Genomic DNA, 20,468 nt, shown 5'->3' with positions numbered 1-20,468 from the left:
CGGAGCTTGCAGTGAGCTGAGATCCGGCCACTGCACTCTAGCCTGGGCGACAGAGCGAGACTCTGTATCAGAAAAAAAAAAAAGAAAGAAAGAAATTTATTTTTGTATTGTTATGTAAGTACACACAGAATATCCTTGATTTTGCCTCTTTCTTGTAAAGGCTGAAATGTTTACTATCTGGCCTTTTACAGAGAAGTTTGTCAAGGCCTGCTTGAAAGTTTAATATCTTAATACAGTAAATCTGTGACAATCAAGGCTTGAAAAATATATCTTACGCACATTGTAAAATGTTTAAAATCTGTGGCCTTGTAGGTATACATAGTTCACTTCATTCCTCTTAAAGAAAAAAAAACAACACGTGTCATTTTTCTCCTCTGGCCTCTAGATCAGAGGGTTAGGTGAGTCTGAGGACATAATACAAAGCAGGAGGGGGAACCTTCATTCAAGCTCTGCTAGTCCAACATAGAGATGAAAGCCAGCCCCCAAAATCTCACTTTGAATATTCTAATAATTCAAAGAAAGACTCAGCATTTATACAAATATTTTGAAGGAAGTTGCAATTGGAAAATATATAAATGCAAAAGACTTTATTTTTCAACAAGTAAAAACAAGTTTGAACAACTTTAAAAGGTAGATAATCTGTGGGGAAATCTACCCTCTGACCAGCGCTTTCCTTCATAATCAAAAGACCTGATTTTGATTCTGGAAAAATGGTACTTACTGAAGCAGGATTTTAATATCCAAAATGTGACTTGTTTTTCAAAAGATGCATGTTTATTACTGTTTTCGTTGTTTTTAAACAATATGTAATCTGTGATATTTGCATTGATTTCCATCACCTTCCCCCACTTCCTGTGAGAGTTTGATCTCCAGGGCCTTGGTTTTGCTAATCAATGCATTTTTCTTTTGTTTCTTTGTTTGTATTTTTTATTTCTGGTAGGCTAGAGTTAATTGTTGAAAATAAAAGTCAATTCTGCTCTTCCAATGTGATTTATTTTGTTTCTCAATGGTAATGTTATTTATAACTATTTAAAACTATTTGTTATAGCTTTATTAACGGAAGAGAAGAAGCACTATGGAGAAGATAAAAAGTTTGTGTTGCTAGGAAATGACACCCTGAGGACAGATTATGGCTAAGAAGAGAAAACTACAGGGAGAAAACTCAGCAGTGGGATCCATTTAATGAAGAACCAAATAGTCTTGACTCAAAAGGCCTTGTGAAAATTCCTGCATAAAATCTGACAACGACAAATTACCCAAAAAAGTTAGATTATATTGGTGTATTCTTTTTGAAGGGTATTGCAATGAGCTTTGCATTTTAGAAAGATTCTTACAAAAGTTCTCCAAGTAAAGATGGTTTGGCACTCCAAGGTGAGGCGTTTCAATTATCTCTAATGAGAACAGTCAGTGCAATTTAGCAAGCATTCTCTAGACAAGTGAATACCCAAAGAAGAGTAGCCTCCCCTTGGATGTGCTCAGGACTATCCACTGGGGAGTAAGAAAAAAATATTAGAGCCTCCACTTGTGTTTACTTTCCTCTCACCCTTTCCTATTCTGTTTTTATATATTTTGTATTGTATACACCGGTGGCATTATGTGTATCAATTACAAATACAGCGATTAGCAACACAGAGGTGCATGTTCAAAAGTTTTTACAAGTATTGAGGATCATATGTTTGGCTCTGTGTCCCCACCCAAATCTCATGTTGAATTGTAATCCACATGTATTGGAGGACAGGCCTGGTGGGAGGTGACTGGATCATGGAGCGGACATCCCCCTTGTTGTCCTTTTGCTAGTGAGTGAGTTCTCATGAGATCTGTTTTTGTAAAGTAGGTAGCACCTTCCCCCTCACTCTTTCTCTCCTGCTCTGCCATATGAGGACAGTGCCTGCTTCTCCTTTGCCTTCCAACGTGATTATAAGTTTCCTGAGGCCTGCCAGGCCAGTTTCCTGTACAGCCTGTGGAACTGTAGTCAATTAAACCTCTTTTCTTCATCAATTACCCAGTCTCAGGTAGTTCCTTATAGCAATGTGAGAATGGACTAATACAGAGCATGATCAGAAATGTTTGGAAGCCTCTGCTATGCATATATCAACATGCAGAACTAGTATTAAGTACAATCTTACATTGTTATTGTAAAATGTGAAGCAAAGTTGCAACTAAGGACCATTGCTAGCAGAATGGATTCTCCTTTGCTCTTGGACAGCTGTACATTATTAACACAGAAGTAAGGAAACAAGGAAACGCCTCCTAATGTGTAAAAGAAACAAACAGTAAAGAAAATCAGGCTTCTCCAAAAAGGCTTTTCCATCCCTTTTCAGTCCTAAAATTGATGCCTTGTTTTAAAAATTTTCCGATGTACTCAAATCAACATAAACAATGACTATCATGCCAAACTCTTGCCATTATGTCTGTGTGACATATAAAGGTGACAGATGGTATTTGTGAATGGAGAACAAAATGGAAAAAAGATAGTAAAATATAACATACACTCTCTCTTTTTAAAGCTGTGATGGTTAATTTTATGTGTCCACTTTGCTAACCATGGTGCCAGTTGCTTGGTTCAACACGAGTCTAGATGTTGCAGTGAAAGTATTTTTAGATGTGATTAACAGTTAAATCAGTAGATGTTGAATAAAACAGATTACCCTCCATAATGTAAGTGGGCCTCATCCAATCAGTTGAAGGCCTTAAAAACAAAGAATAGGTCCCCTGAAAAGGAAGGAATTCTGCCTCCAGAATGCAACATAGAAATTCTGCCTGAGTGTCCAGTCTTCATATTCAAGACTATAGACTGCAAGCTCAACTCTTACCTGAATCTCCAGCCAGTCTATGGGTTTTGTACTTACTAGCCCTCACAACTGCATGAGCCAATTTGTTAAAAATCTCTCTCTCTATATATATATATATACACACACACACACATATATACATAAAATACTTATATATGAAATATATCATTGTTATTGTTGTTCTGATTCTCTGGAGAACCCTGACTAATGCAATAGCTGTCTCCCCCAACTCCCATTTCTTAAAGTTGAGATAAGGTATTTTTACTTTACATGTAAACAAATAAATCTCTCAAAATTAATCAAGCTACAGAACAATAGGAAGTGTAGAAAATACACTTCCCCAATTTGAATTTGTCTCAACTAGAGATAGGTACAGAAACATATTCAAGAGTACTTTATGTGACACAAAAGCTTAACTTGATTAGGATATATATCTTCCCATTTTCTTGACCAGTAGTTTGTAGATGAAAAGGATTTTGTCAATCAGGAGAACTGTCAGTCAGTCATTCAGTCTAATACATAAATTGAGTTGCTGGATGACTCTCACCCCAGAATTTAGTAGAGCCCCTAGAATAAGGTTGTATTCTTTCCTTGAATGTCTTTTAATCTAAAATAGTTATCTGTCCAGGTGTAGTTTATCTCCGCCCAGTTAATGTGATCTCCATGACGTGGTCACTTGCCTGGTGATCACAATCATATCTGAGTGGAGTTTCCTAGTGCTGCTCGATTTTCTCTCTGCCCACTGTGTCATTACTGTGAAGAAAACACATCCACCCTGCTCATTAATAATCAGTGAATTTATAAATTGCAATTTCTACTTCACAGTGATCTTTACTATATCCATGCTCAATAACACTGCTCTGTTCTCACCACTTACTCAAACGCTGAACACTATGATTCTACGTTAAAAATCATGGGTTTCCCATCAGAGATGTGCCTTCTGGATTCCTATATGGGAACATGAGGCTTATTACAGGTTGACACCATTCGTGTGACCCTTGAAAACCTATACCTCTAGACTTCACTTTCTTCATCTTTAAAATGCAAATTATGATTCTTTGATTTCCTTTAAGAAGGATTGAAGATGAAATATGATGATAATGTATGTAAAAGAGATCTGACTATAAAAAGCTCTAGCTACATAATTTTTGCCTACTGTTTGGGTTTTTTCCCCCTTAAAAGTATTCTCAGGTTCTAGTCAAACATATTTACATATCAATGACACCTCAGCTATCATATTGAACTCTGTGTGTTTCTTACCTTTACTTTGGACATTGGTCTATAGATATTTGAACTCAATTAATAGTCTGCTTAACCTGCTTCCTCATTGTTTTCACTTAAAAACTACTGGGAACTTCCTCAGTTATGATTATTAAGTCTGTATTATTTATTTATTTTAATAACAGATTTTCTGGACAGTGTAACTGACCAAAATAAAAAATATTTTGATCCAGTGCAAATTCTTGGCAAACAGATTCTATCTGAGATTTATAAGTCCAGTATGCATGTAGTAAGTATTAGGAACTTTTAGCCATGATACAAAAACAAGAATAAGTCCCTGTGGGCTAAACAAACAAGCAAACAAAACCCTAAGTAAATAATTTAACCATTTTTTCCTCCCAGAATTGAAGTTTCTAAAGGCAATTTTGTTCTTTTCCTTCCCAAATAGATGTTTCCCAATTTCTTAATTGATGGTAGAGGGCTATCACTAGAAGAGAAAACCTCAATGGCTATACCTATTGGCATTATAGGGCCTGTGGCAGCTCATTATCCTGGGCATGGCTTTTGTCTCCTTTGACTTTCATGGTAACCAAAAAATGCTGGTTCCAACCATGTACCATGTGGTGAATTTTTTGCTTCTTTATTCCCTTGTCTTAATTAAGTACCAATCTAGGATGCCATATAACCCCAACCAATGTGTTTTATTTAGCCATGGGAATCAAAATGACCACAGGTAGCAAAAACCTGTGATATTTTATATAAATGTTTCTCTTTACAAAAATATATACTAGATAAATCTGCATATCTATAATATTTTTGTATAAATGTTTCTTCTTTGTATTTCCATAAAAGATTTGAGGTAGTTACCACAATTGTTAGGTTTCTTCCAAGGAAATTATTAATTGAAAAAACTTTTGGAAAACTTAAGACTAGATATTGGCATATCTCTCTATATATCTGGGCATATAGGGTTTTTAAAATGAGCCTTAATATCAAAAATACATTGGCACAAACCTCAAAGCTGGTTTTCTGTCTGTTAAAAGGATAAAGTTTTCTTGGAGTATTGCTCTTATTTAAAACTTTTTTTTAAATAGCCCTTTGAATGATCTGCCTTGTAAACAAAGTTTTTTTATCTTATAAAATAAGTTCCTGTATTTCATGTTTTCTTTTATCAGATATTTGATTACTTAAGAAAATTGCATCCTCTTTATTAAAACAGATAAATTTTTTCTACAACTGTATAACTTTCTGTATTTGCTTTTGAAGTCTTTAAATTATCACTCTGGATAAATGAATACTGCTTCATAATGACCTGTTATTCTATTTGATCAAGTGTCTTAAACCTTTAATATTTCTGACAAACTTCCCAAAATCAAATTCTGAATTAAATATTTTTGATCTCTAACTAACTATGAGATATTCTAGAGGGCTCCTTAAAAATCGCAAAGGACTTGTCTCTCACCTTGCAAATAAGGAATATTAAACTAATTAGGTTTATTTAATATGGTAAAGCAGTGCCAAACAAGTAATGCTAAACCTTCTTTAAGTTATATCTATGGGAATGTTAATGATATGAATATTCCAGAGATTATATAATAATCCTAAATGTCCTGGTATAATATTATCAGTTGTAATTTCTATTGTGTTAAAATGCTGTATGCCACAGAAATAACCAAATTTCCTTGTCAATTACATCATTATTATAATGAACTCTCATCAGATTGTTGACCATGGCCATTTTAAGTCTTGTCATCCACACAGAGTTAACTGTTTTACTTTAGTACTTTCCCGAAAGCTTTTTTTTTTTTTTTTTTTTGGAGGCGGAGTCTCGCTCTGTCGCCCGGGCTGGAGTGCAGTGGCCGGATCTCAGCTCACTGCAAGCTCCGCCTCCCAGGTTCATGCCATTCTCCTGCCTCAGCCTCCCGAGTAGCTGAGACTACAGGCGCCCGCCACCTCGCCCGGCTAGTTTTTTGTATTTTTAAAGTAGAGATGGGGTTTCACCGTGTTAGCCAGGATGGTCTCGATCTCCTGAACTCGTGATCCGCCCGTCTCGGCCTCCCAAAGTGCTGGGATTACAGGCTTGAGCCACCGCGCCCGGCCTTCCTGAAAGCTTTTGTAAGCAACTATCATCCTAAAGTGTTTCATCTTTAATGAGATTCATGAAAGGGACTCTGACAAGTACAGCTTTTTGATAAGCTTAAGATTATATCATTAGACTGGGTAAGAATTTCCAGAATTCTGATGAAGAAACTGATAGACTCATGGAACAGTTAATCAAGACCAAGCAGAATAAGAATTATGGATTAGGATGGCCTTTTTATTTGAAATTTCTTTGGTCCTTTAATGTTTCATTTTCCAGATTTAAGGGAACCTTTTTTTTTCTCATAAGCTATCTATAGCTTATAGCAATTTGGCAAATTATACCTTTGTAAGCAGAATTAAAACAATTACTTTTTCTTCTCTCTACCTGATTCCCTCCAGAATTCAGAAACTATTAGCAAGTATTCTTATTTTCATGGTAATATAGTTATTTGCATAAGTTCAAAAAGAATCTATTCTCTTTATAAAAGGGCACAATAGAACATTGAACACATTAGAACACCATAACATTGATTATATTACCAATGTTTAGATTGGAATGTCATATTTGAGAATGTGTGTAGAATACCTGCCTTCAAGGGTTTTTAAGCCTTGTGAAAATTATGTCCAAGAACCTTAAAAATATTTGGGGGATCTCAAAAAGAGAGGAGTTCACCTGCATTTATAGATATTGCAGGCAAAATCTGATGGTGAGTCCTTGGTGTGGCTTCCTGGTCTCAAGAGGCTTTTAAAAGTCTAATCTGAGATACTTCATCAAAAGTTCCGGAAGACTTAAAGAGTCTCTATGACAATCACTATTCTTGTTATACAAAAAATTAGGCCAAGTTTAATGAGACTAGACTTACTTTACAAATGATTTAGATTTACTGTGATTATATTTGATAGAAATGGGAGCAGCTGTCGAGAGAAAAAATATGTTTCAGAAGAAAATTAAAATACATCTGTTATTAGAGCCCTGTTTATTGTTTTTGAGGTTTCTATTATCTAGCTGTAGACAGGACTAGATCCTGTATCTTCTAATTTCCTTCAATATCTGGCTGTGTCTTTCCAAACTCATGTTTCCAATTTTCTCCTAGCTTTCTAACTTGGAATCACTAAGGACAAAAACGTCTATATTCCTGAAGCCCTACAAGCTGGAACTGGACAACTTGATGTAAATTTCAGGAGACAATCCCCATGCCTGATGTGTGGGCCACTAAGGGAGTTCATCACAATGTCCAATGCCACAACCAGAGACATTCAAAACTAAACCAAGAAAATATGTTTCAAGCTCAAATCCAGAAATCTTTCAACAAACTGCCCTCTGGACTCAGAAACTGAGTTTATAATTTGTCCTAGGCCATTAAGCTTTGTTAATGGCTTGTTTTTTGTTTGTTTTGTTTATCTGGTTTGGTTCATGAGGGCATTTGTTAAGAAGCATACTCTAATCCCTTGGTATATTCTCCTGATCGTTCCCATTGTACTCTCCCAGGTGCATTCTCTCAAGGGTTTTGAAGGTGTATTTGCAGCAATTAGTGGTATACCAGGTTGGTTCACTGTGATTAGAGCAACAAATGCAAGGTGAACAAAAGAATGTGTCTTCCACAAGTCTGACTCTGACTTACGAGTTCCATGCTAAGACAAAGACAACCTAGCCATGATGGTGACTGAGAGCAGTATTGATGCCATAAATTTTTATCAAATCCCTCAGTACAGGTTGAGTCTGATCAAAAGGGGAAAGCTGTTCAATAAAATATGTGGGAGGTCATTGTTTTGGATTAAGCTCCTGCACTAGGCCCCAACAGACCAGATCAAACCAGAATGGAGTCACTCATGCCAGATGCCACATTGTCAAACTGAATGTAAAAATAGGCCAATTGTTTAAAAAAAAAAAAAAAGAGAGAGATTCACAGTAGAGGCCCAGTCAACCTAAGCTCACATGATAAGGACGTCTCCTCTAGTTTAACGTATGCATGGAAAGTAGCGTTGAAATGACCAATCCACTTTTTGTTTCTTTCTGCTTTCTTCAGTCTTTTCCACTATAAAGCCCACCCACCTGCTCAGCTCAGTAGGGTGCCTTTCTATTTTATAGATAGAATGTCACCCGATTCATGAATCATTAATAAAAGCCAATTTGATGTTTAAAACTCAGTTTGCTAGAATGTTGTTCTTTAATAGTCCTATGGACTGAATTATTTGGTGTCAGATAATGTCCAGGAGAATGTCTCCTCTACACTAAGTTCTAAGCAAGTGGCCATAAACACAAATGTAATGTTGAAATCAAATAACACTTGATTATTTATAGGTTTACTGTTTATCTTTTAGCTTGTTGACATTTAATAAACTGTACACAGCAATATGGTATAAACGGTGGGGGGACCAAACTGCATGAAGTGGAGTGTGAAGTGGATTTAGTGAAGGAGGGCAAGAAGGAGGTGTTCTGAGCACTGGACTGTGCAAGATGACAGATGGCACAGGACTGGGTGAGACACCAGGGGCCTGGAGAACAGAGAAGAGTAAGAAGGCCAGGAGGGGGTTTCAGATGGAAGTGGGAGCTGAGTAAGCCATCTAGGCAAAAAAGAATCGAAGACACAAATGTGGGAGGAAAGTCTATGAAAAAAAACTATAAACAGTTCAAGGTAAGGATTTATTCCAGATATACTATCATTAAGGTATACAGGGAAAATCAGGCCAAAAGAAGTGATTTTTAACGAAGTTTGCTGATGTTATTGATGAAGAGCAGGAAATGAGAGATTTGAATATCAATTCTCAACTAATTTTCTACCCTAAATGCCTCCAAATTCCACCTTCTTGTTCAGGCCATTAGGAAACTTTGAAAATGAAAAAATATACTGTTCACATTTATTTCTTAGATAAGTAAAAATGTTTAATTGATAGTACACAAAATTCTAAAAAGACTCTGTTCAACCACTTGTAGGTAGTCCATATATACTTGGAGTATAGCCCATACATACTCCACAATTTTGCTTTAAATTGAATGAATGATTCTTGCAGTAATAGGAATATTTCCATGACAAACAAACTAAATTAAAAGTGACACTCATTTTACTATGTGGAAAATGTAATTTTCATTTTGTTCCTTTGCAAAATTTTGAAGTTATGAATTAAATAATATAAATTAAAAGCCTGTCATTTGTAATTTATCCAGATTCAACTAAACTATGAAGTCCCTTTTTCTATGCCAAAGTCACTTCCAACTTGAGAAAAACTTGGCAGTTTCAGTCAATTGATTATAGTTAACTTCTACAGCACTTTAAAAGACAGACATTTTGAGACCTGAGAAGCTGGCTGAATAGGAAGAGCTCCGGTCTGCAGCTCCCAGCGAGATCAACCCAGAAGGCAGGTGATTTCTGCATTTCCAACGGAAATACCCAGCTCATCTCGTTGAGACTGGTTAGACAGTGGGTGCAGCCCAGGGAAGGCGAGCCAAAGCAGAGTGGGGAGTCACCTCACCTGGGAAGTGCAAGGGGTCACAAAACTCCCTCCCCTAGCCAAGGGAAGCCTTGAGGGACTGTGCCGTGAGGGATTTTGCATTCTGGCCCAGATACTATGCTTTTCCCAGGATCTTCGCAACCTGCAGACCAGGAGATTCCCTTGGGTGCCTACACCACCAGGGCCCTCGATTTCAAATACAAAAGTGGGAGGCTGTTTGGGCAGACACCCAGCTAGCTGCCAGAGGTTTTTTTTCATTCCCCAGGGCCTGGAATGCAAGTGAGACAGAACCGTTCACTCCCCAGGAAAGGGGACTGAAGCCAGGGAGCCAAGTGGTCTAGCTCAGCGGATCCCACCCCAACCAAACCCAGCAAGCTAAGATCCACTGGCTTGAAATTCCCGCTGTCAGCACAGCAATCTGAAGTCGACCTGGGATGCTGGAGCTTGGTCGGGGGAGGGATGTTCACCATTACTGAGGTTTGAGTAGGCGGTTTTCCCCACACAGTGTAAACAAAGCTGCTGGGAAGATTTAACTAGGTGGAGCACACCACAGCTTGGCAAAGCTGCTGTAGCCAGACTGCCTCTCTAGATTCCTCCTCTCTGGGCAGGGCATCTCTGAAAGAGAGGCAGCAGCCCTAGTTAGGGGCTTATAGATAAAATGCCCATCTGTCTGGTACAGAGCACCTGGGGGAAGGGGTGACTGTAAGCACAGCTTCAGCAGACTTAAACGTTCCTGCCTGCCGGCTCTGAAGACAGCAACAGATTTTCCAGCACAGCACTGGAACTCTGCCATGAGACAGACTGCCTCCTCAAGTGGGTCCCTGACCCCCATGCCTCCTGACTGGGAGACACCTCCCTGCAGGGGTCAACAGACACCTCATACAGGAGAGCTCTGGCTGGCATCTGGCAGGTGCCCCTCTGGGATGAAGCTTCCAGAGGAAGGAACAGGCAGCAATCTTTGTTGTTCTGCAGCCTCCACTGGTGATACCCAGGCAAACAGGGTCTAGAGTGGACCTGCAGCAAACTCCAGCAGACCCGCAGCAGAGGGGCCTGACTATTAGAAGGAAAACTAACAAATAGGAATAGCATCAACATCAACAAAAAGGACAAAATCCCATCTGACGGTCACTAACATCAAAGACCAAAAGTAGATAAATCCATGTAGATAAGGAAAAACTAGCACAACAAGGCTGAAAATTCCAAAACCAAGAATGCCTCTTCTCCTCCAATGTATTACAACTCCTTGCCAGCAAGGGAACAAAACTGGATGGAAAATGAGTTTGACCAACTGACCAAAGGAGGCTTCAGAAGGTGGGTAATAATAAACTCCTCTGAGCTAAAGGAGCATGTTCTAAACCAATGCAAGGAAGCTAAGAACCTTGAAAAAAGGTTAGAAGAATTGCTAACTAGTACAACCAGTTTAGAGAAGAATATAAATGACCTGATGGAACTGAAAAACACAGCACAAGAACTTCATGAAGCATACACAAGTGTCAATAGCTGACTTGATCAAGCGGAAGAAAGGACATCAGAGATTGAAGATCAACTTAAGGAAATAATGCGTGAAGAAAAGATTAGAGAAAAAAGAATGAAAAGGAATGAACAAAGCCTCCAAGAAATATGGGACTGTGTGAAAAGACCAAACTTACATTTGATTGGTGTACCTGAAAGTGATGGGGAGAATGGAACCAAGTTGGAAAACACTCTTCAGGATATTATCCAGGAGAACTTCCCCAACCTAGCAAGACATGTCAACACTCAAATTCAGGAAATATGGAGATGACTACAAAAATACTCCTCAAGAAGAGAAACCCCAAGACATATAATCATCAGATTCAGCAAGGTTGAAATGAAGGAAAAACTCTTAAGGGCAGCCAGAAAGATCGGTTACCTACAAAGGGAAGCCCATCAGACTAACAGCGGATCTCTCGGCAGAAACCCTACAAGCCAGAAGAGAGTGGGTGCCCATATTTAACATTCTTAAAGAAAAGAATTTTCAACCCAGAATTTCATATCCAGCCAAACTAAGCTTCATAAGTGAAGGAGAAATAAAATCCTTTACAGACAAGCAAATGCTGAGGGATTTTGTCACCACCAGGCCTGCCTTACAAGAGCTCCTGAAGGAATCACTAAATATGGAAAGGAAAAATTGGTACAAGCCACTGCAAAAACATACCAAATTGTAAAGACCATCAACACTATGAAGAAATTGCATCAACTAACGAGCAAAATAACCAACTAGCATCATAATAACAGGATCAAATTCACACGTAACAATATTAACCTTAAATGTAAATAGGTTAAGTGCCCCAATTAAAAGACACAGACTGGCAAATTGGATAAAGAGCCAAGACGCATCAATGTGCTGTATTCAGGAGACCCATCTCACGTGCAAAGACACACATAGGCTCAAAATAAAAGGATGGAGGAATATTTACCAAGCAAATGGAAAGCAAGAAAAAAGCAGGAATTGCAATCATAGTCTCTGATTAAACAGACTTTAAACCAACAAAGATCAAAAAAGACAAAAAAAGGGCATTACATAATGGTAAAGGGATCAATGCAACAGGATCCTAAATATATATCCTAAATATATATGCATCCAATACAGGAGCACCCAGATTCATCGTTCTTAGAGACCTACAAACAGACTTAGACTCCAACATAATAATAGTGGGAGACTTTAACATCCCATTGTCAATATTAGACATATCAATGAGACAGAAAATTAACAAGGATATTCAGGACCTGAACTCAGCTTTGGACCAAGCAGACCTAATGGACATCTACAGAACTGTCTCCACCCAAAATCAACAGAATATACATTCTTCTCAACACCACATCACACATATTCTAAAATTGACCACATAAGTGGAAGTAAAACACTCCTAAGCAAATGCAAAAGAATGGAAGTCATAACAAACAGTCTCTCAAACGACAGTGCAATCAAATTAGAACACAGGATTAAGAAACTCACTCAAGGTTGGGCACAGTGTCTCACGCCTGTAATCCCAGCACTTTGGGAGGCTGAGGCAGGTGGATCACGAGGTCAAGAGATCGATATCATCCCGGCCAACATGGTGAAACCCCATCTCTACTAAAAATACAAAAATTAACTGGGTGTGTTGACGTGCGCCTGTAGTCTCAGCTACTTGGGAGGCTAAGGCAGGAGAATAGCTTGAACCTGGGAGGCAGAGGTTGCAGTGAGCCGAGATTGCACCACTGCACTTCAGTCTGGTGACAGAGCAAGACTCCATCTCAAAAATAAAAAGAAAAGAAACTCACTCCAAACCCCACAACTACAAACTACATGGGAACTGAACAACTTGCTTCTGAATGGCTACTGGGTAAATAACAAAATCAAGGCAGAAATAAATAAGTTCTTTGAAACCGAGGAGAACAAAGACACAACACACTAGAATCTTTGGGACACAGCTAAAGCAGTGTTTAGAGGGAAATTTATACCACTAAATGCCCAAAGGAGAAAGCGGGAAAGATCTAAAATTGACACACTAACATCACAATTAAAAGAATGAGAGAAGCAAGAGCAAACAAATTCAAACGCTAGCAGAAGACAATAAATAACTAAGATCAGAGCAGAACTGAAGGAAACAGAGCCACGAAAAACCCTTCAAAAAACCAGTGAATCCAGGAGCTGTTTTTTTTTGAAAAGATTAAAAAAATACATAGACTGCTAGCCAGACTAATAAGAAAAGAGAGAAGAATCAAATAGACACAATTAAGACTGATAAGGGGGGCTATGTATGGTGGCTCACACCTGTAATCCCAGCACTTTGGGAGGCGGAGGCGGGCAGATCACTTGAGGTCTGGAGTTCAAGACCAGCCTGGCCAACATGGTGAAACCCGTCTCTACTAAAATTACAAAAATTAGCCAGGCACGGCCGGGTGCGGTGGCTCATGCCTGTAATCCTGGCACTTTGGGAGGCTGAGGCAGATGGATCACGAGGTCAGGATATCAAGACCATCCTGGTTAACACGGTGAAACCCCATCTCTACTAAAAAAAAAAAAAAAAAAGGCATTGTGGTGGGTGCCTGAACTTCCAGCTACTCAGGAGGCTAAGGCAGGAGAATGGTGTGAACCTGGGAGGCAGAGCTTGCAGTGAGCTGAGATTGCACCACTGCACTCCACCTGGGCAACAGAGACAGACTCTGTCTCAAAAAAAAAAAAAAAAAAAAAAAAGAATGATAAAGGGAAAGTCACATATGTGATGCCACAGAAATACAAACTACCATCAGAGAATACTATAAACACCTCTACACAAATAAATTAGAAAATCTAGAAGAAATGGATAAATTCCTGCACACATATGCCCTCCCAAGACTAAGCCAGGAAGAAGCTGAATCCCTGAATAGACTAATAACAAGCCTGAAATTGAGGCAGTAATCAATAGCCTACCAACCAAAAAAAGCCCAGGACCAGACAGATTCACAGCTGAATTTTACCAGAGGTACAAAGAGGAGCTGGTACCATTCCTTCTGAAACTATTTCACACAATAGAAAAAGAGGGACTCCTCTCTAACTCATTTTATGAGGCAGCATCATCCTGATACCAAAACCTGGCAGAGACACAACAAAAAAATAAAATTTCAGGCCAATATTCCTGATAAACATCACTGCAAAAATCCTCAATAAAATACTGGCAAACCGAATCCAGCAACACATCAAAAAGCTTATCCACCACAATTAAGTCAGCTTCATCTCTGGGATGCAAGGCCAGTTCAACATATGCAAATCAATAAACATAATCCATCACATAAACAGAACCAATGACAAAACCACATGATTATCTCAATAGATGCAGAAAAGTCCTTTGATAAAATTCAACACACTTCATGCTAAAAAAAACTCAATAAACTAGGTATTGACGGAATGTATCTCAAAATAATAAGAGCTATTTATGACAAAACCACAACCAATATCATACTAAATGGGCAAAAGTTGGGGGTATTTCCTTTGAAAACCAGCACAAGACAAGGACGCCCTCTCTCACCACTCCTTTCAACATAGTATTGGAAGTTCTGGCCAGGGCAATCAGGAAAGAGAAAGAAATAAAGGGTATGCAAATAGGAAGAGAGGAAGTCAAATTGTCCCTGTTTGCAGATGATATGATTGTGTATTTAAAAAACTCCATCATCTCAGCCCAAAATTTCCTTAAGCTGATAAGCAACTTCAGCAAAGTCTCAGGATACAAAATCAACGTGCAAAAATCACAAGCATTCCTATACACCAATAATAGACAAACAGAGAGCCAAATCATGAGTGAACTCCCATTCACAATTGCTGCTAAGAGAATAAAATACCTAGGAATACCACTTACAAGGGATGTGAAGGACCTCTTCAGGGAGAACTACAAACCACTGCTCAAGGAAATAGGAGAGGACACAAACAAATGGAAAAACATTCCATGCTCATGGATAGGAAGAATCAATGTCATGAAAATGGCCATACTGCCCAAAGTAATTTATAGATTCAATGATATCCCCATCAAGCTACCACTGACTTTCTTCACAGCATTAGAAAAAACTACTTTACATTTCATATGGAACCAAAAAAGAGCCTGTATAGCCAAGGCAACACTAAGCAAAAACAACAAAACTGGAGGCATCATGCTACCTGACTTCAAACTATACTATAGGGCTACAGTAACCAAAACAGCATGGTACTGGTACCAAAACAGAGATATAGACCAATAGAACAGAACAGAGGCCTCAGAAATAATGCCACACATCTACAACCATCTGATCTTTGACAAACTGGACAAAAACAAGATATAGAGAAAGGATTCCCTATTTAATAAATGGTGTTGGGAAAACTAGCTAGCCATATGTGAAAACTGAAACTGGACCCCTTCCTTACACCTCATACAAAAATTAACTCAAGATGGATTAAAGACTTAAACGAAAGACCTAAAACCATAAAAACCCTAGAAGAAAACCTAGGCAATACCATTCAAGACAATAAGCATGGGCAAAGACTTCATGACTAAAAGACCAAAAGCAATGGCAACAAAAGCCAAAATTGACAAATGGGATCTAATTAAATTAAAGGGCTTCTGCACAGCAAAAGAAACTATCATCAGAATGAACAGGCAACTACAGAATGGGAAAAAATTTTTGCAACCTATCCACCTCACAAAGGGCTAATATCCAGAATCTACAAAAAACTTAAATTTTTAAGAAAAAAACAAACAATCCTCAAAAAGTGGGTGAAGGATATGAATAGATACTTCTCAAAAGAAGACATTTATGCAGCCAACAGACACATGGAAAAATGCTCATCATCACTGGTCATTAGAGAAATGTAAATCAAAACCACAATGAGATATCATCTCTCACCAGTTAGAATGGCAATCATTAAAAAGTCAGGAAACAACAGGTGCTGGAGAGGATGTGGAGAAATAGGAACACTTTTACACTGTTGGTGGTACTGTAAACTAGTTCAACCATTGTGGAAGACAGTGTGGTGATTCCTCAAGGATCTAGAACTAGAAATACCATTTGACCCAGCCATCCCATTACAGGGTATACACCCAAAGGATTATAAACCATGCTGCTATAAAGACACATGCACATGTATGTTTATTGCAGCACTATTCACAATAGCAAAGACTTGGAACCAACCCAAATGCCTATCAATGATAGACTGGATAAAGAAAATGTGGCACATATACACCATGGAATACTATGCAACCATAAAAAAGAATGAGTTCATGTCCTTTGCAGGGACATGGATGAAGCTGGAAACCATCATTCTCAGCAAACTAACACAGGAACAGAAAACCAAACACTGTATATTCTCACTCATAAGTGGGAGTTGAACAATGGGAACACATGAACGCAGGGAGGGGAACATCATGCACCGGGGCCTGTCAGGGGCCAGGGGGTTAGGGGAGGGACAGCATTAGGAGAACTGCCTAATGTAGATGAGAGGTTGATGGGTGCAGCAAACCACCATGGCATGTGTATACCTATGTAATAAACCTGCATGTTCTGCACATATATCCCAGAACTTAAAGTATAATTATAATTTTAAAAAAAAACAGTTTTATCTGTTTCTTTGGGTCTTTGTTTTCTTATGAAGGCTCCTATACCACATAAAATTTATTAAATAACTACTAAATTAAAAAAAGACAGACATTTCATTCATTTATTTCAGATTATCTTTGCTATTCAAATTTGAATAGTTTCTTGGGATGATACATAACATAAAATTATATTACTTGAAAGTCGTTTACATAATTGTCATTATAATTGCTTGTGCTAAAATGAAATAACTTTGAAAATGAATGCATGATCAATTTGCATATGCTATATTTTCTAACTTCTCATAAAAAAATCATTAAAAATCTATACTTGTTTTTCTAATGGGACAAGAGTTTTGTCATTTGTGTTGAAAATTTAGATGTCTGAAGAATGAATGAAAATAAATTTTTATTTGTTTTACAAATGAAACAGCACTACATGTTTTCCCATTTTGTTTTCTTAGCACATGGCTTCTCGATAAAAATACTGGAAATAAACCCTTATTTTCTGTAATTATTTTAATTATTTATCATCCCTAAAGCCCTATAATTGAGGTTGGATTAGAAATGCAGAGGAATTATCCTAAGAATGGGAATGGCTAATGGAGCAGAGTTAATGTATTTTATACATATCTATAGTCTTCTTACTCTGTCTTGAAAAATTATTTAATCTATAACTGAGCTATTTCTGGATTTCAAACTAAACAAAACATATTTTGTCAATATTGAATGACAATTCCCAATTCATGAATAACTCAAAATCCAATCCAATGATAATTCTGCCAGAACATCAGACTTATGGTGCAACCAGAGAGTCAGAAACACATACAAATGAATGTCACTATAGACAAGTCAAAGTCAGATCACAGATTTTGGAAGATTGATGCATTTGTGTTCTAGGCTCATGGCCTTTTTAGGAATACTAGCCAAGACTCCCAAGGCTGGATGTGATTAACTTCAAAGCACATTCCATCAACAAATGCATAGTTTAGTTTGCAGGACCTTGGAGAAAAGAATTTTAGGTTCTTCCATGATGAAACCTGATAAAATACAGGATGTGGGAAATGGTGTATGAAAAGTCAACTCTATTCAAATTGTGACCATCTTGGACCTAAAACACATTCACTGGGGGCCAGGTACCATAATACACACATGTTAAAGACTAACATTTGAACCCATATATAATTAGGCTTGCTTCAGAAATCAGGGCAGTAGAGTTGGAAGGAAAGAGGAGAGTGGATGAAGAAAGAGATCAGAATGATTTCCAAGTGATCCTCCTGTTAAGGACTGAATTATGCCCCTTCATCAAATTCATATGTTGAAGCTCTAATCCCCAGTATCTTAGAATGTGACTGTATTTAGAGATAGAGTCTTTAAAGAGGCAATTAAGTTAAAATGAGGTCATCAGGTTGGGCCCTAATCCAATATGACTAGTGTCCTTATAAGAAGAAAACATTTGGATACATGGAGAGATACCAGTGATGTATGCACAGAGAAAAGGCCATGAGAGGACACTGTGAGAAGGCTGCCATCCACAAGCCAAAGAGAGAGACCTCAGGAGAAACCAAACCTGCTGACACCTTGATCTTGGACTTCCAGCATTCAGAACTTTGAGAAATAAATTTGTGTTGTTTAAGTCTCTCAGTCTGTGGTATTTTATTATGGCAGACCTAGCAGGCTAATATACAACTAAGTAGTTTTAGATTTTTATGAGCTCAATGACTTATTCAACTGACCTTGTTTTAGGGAATATGGTATAACATGGTAGCAGAATTTTTTTCTGTTATTTTGTAGAGATAGATTCTATCTTTGTAGAAATTAGAGAATTTAAACCTCTGTTTTTTTACTCTACTATTTTATCAGATGTATTTCTCATGATTCTGGAGTAATACATATCTGTAGGTAAAAGAGAGAACATTTTCCATAAGTGTATAATGTTATGATAGTGGAAATACAATGGAGGTAGTTAGTGGACCTCTTCCACACATGTCATAGACCTCAATGGACATGCTCTCTGGAATGTCAAACAACTTATAGGCATTTGTCCACAGCTAAGTTCAGAGGATTGGGCTGTCTTAATTATGTATACATTTGTGTATTTTTTTAGCACTTTTGGCTCTGAAAACATTAGAAATAGAGTTCAGTGAGTCTGATCTCCTGATCTGTGGAAGGATGGAGCCAAAGACAGGCAACCCCATGAAAGAAAAGTAAAAGAATACTTTTTATCTTCCATTAGATTCAGAGCAATCTGAGAAAGTCAAGCCACATGCTCAACAGAAGAAAATTACTCTTCATATGATAGTATCCAACTATAAAACTGAAGGAAATAATGGTTAAGGATCAAAGAGTGTCTATCTCAGCTATATAGAATCGTGTAGGAAATCCAATAAAAAGTCAACCAGATTTCACACCGTCAAGAAAACTAAATATCAATGAAAAAATACAAACAGGATCTAATTTTAAAATGTTCAATTCTTCCTTGTGAGAATATATTTTTTAAATATATAATAAGCCATTCCCAGATCAAGATATAACTTCAAGTTCATATTTCTGTTTTAACCCTAGTTTCGGTTTTGTTTGTTTTTACTTGTTTCCTTGTTGTATTTTCCAAAATAATTTTAGAGGGAACCAACTAACTCTGACATTTATACACAGCTAAAGAGTTCAGACATACTCAGGAAATAAAACAGTAGTCCATAGAAGTTTGCAAGTATATATTGTGTATTTTAAAACAAATCCCAATACTAGTTGAACTACAGTCTGTGTTCACGTTATGAATATACTGAAGGGAAATACTTGAATTAGCCTTTTATAAAAAAGTGACCAAGAAATAAATGAAGTCCAATTGCACATCAGTAGTTGTCTCTACTTCATGTTAATCTGTCCTTGATTTTCTACATATTCATTTTGATTCTGTACTCTGACCTCTATCTTATGCTGCTATATAGAATACTGGAGCCTAATTACAGCAGTGCTTAGTGATGCCATCCTGAGGACTTCAGAGTCTATCCATTGAAAAGGGGGAAGGTGTTTACAGAGAGCAATGGCATAACCAGACACATGTTTTGAAAAGACAGCTGGAAATTCTCTGGAGGATGATTTTAAGCAGAGAACTGTAGGCAGACAATTTAATTCTCTTTCAGAAAACAACAACAACAAAAACTTTTAAAAACTGATAGATTCATTTCTTATCTCAACCATTTGTTGAGTCCCTATTTTCATTTCCCTATTACATCAGAAAAGTGGTTTTCCTTAAAGAGCATGTTGGTATTTAATTAGAGTTCAGCTGTCTTTTTAGAAAGAATAAAGATAAACTTGTAATTTTTGCTAATAAACCACACAATTTTTATTGTGTGCTTGGCAGAGTACAACATAATATAAAAGATTGAATATAAACTATATCCAACAACAGATAACGTCAGTGTGGGCAGAGGCAATAGAACTGAGAAGGGAAATGCACACAGGTTCTCTCTTCAGTATTCATGGGCTACAGCTTCAAGGGAAAGTGTTTGGGACTAATTCTTGCTTGCTGCAATTTGGGTCTACTGGTCTACCTGGGATACCCTGGCTGAGCCCCTAACCTCAGATTTCCATTCCTCACAATGAAGAGATAAGACAAAATGCAATTTCCCTATAAGCTCTGCATTATCAGTGACTCTGTAATTTTTTGTTAGTTAAGAACACAGCATCTCATGTAAAAATTCAAAGAATTAGAGAATTAGCTTCAATTCACATTAGAGGAAAAATTATCATTTTGTCAACATTCAGCTACGATTTTTAAATATCCTTTTGACCTTGTTTGTAACAAGGGACTGGCGTAAGCTAGCTATGTTGCACGTAGAATTTCTGAAAAACGTCACTCATATTTTAAATATGTCAG

At 37.6% G+C, this 20,468-nt stretch overlaps 1 long non-coding RNA gene across 1 annotated transcript in view; it reads right to left on the bottom strand.

Annotated features, from left to right (window-relative positions):
• Positions 1-3,171: 3,171 nt before the first annotated feature.
• Positions 3,172-20,468, bottom strand: part of LOC103886813 — a 28,546-nt gene continuing 11,249 nt past the window's right edge. Inside the window, exon 2 of the long non-coding RNA XR_002523810.2 lies at positions 3,172-3,545. This is a non-coding gene — a long non-coding RNA (uncharacterized LOC103886813). The remainder of the gene's footprint in view (positions 3,546-20,468) is intronic.

This window comes from Papio anubis, chromosome 8 (assembly GCF_008728515.1).
Source record: "Papio anubis isolate 15944 chromosome 8, Panubis1.0, whole genome shotgun sequence".
In the NCBI taxonomy this organism is placed as follows: Eukaryota; Metazoa; Chordata; class Mammalia; order Primates; family Cercopithecidae; genus Papio; species Papio anubis.
The sequence above is the reverse complement of the archived record's forward strand: the minus strand, read 5'-3'. Positions and strand labels throughout refer to the sequence as shown.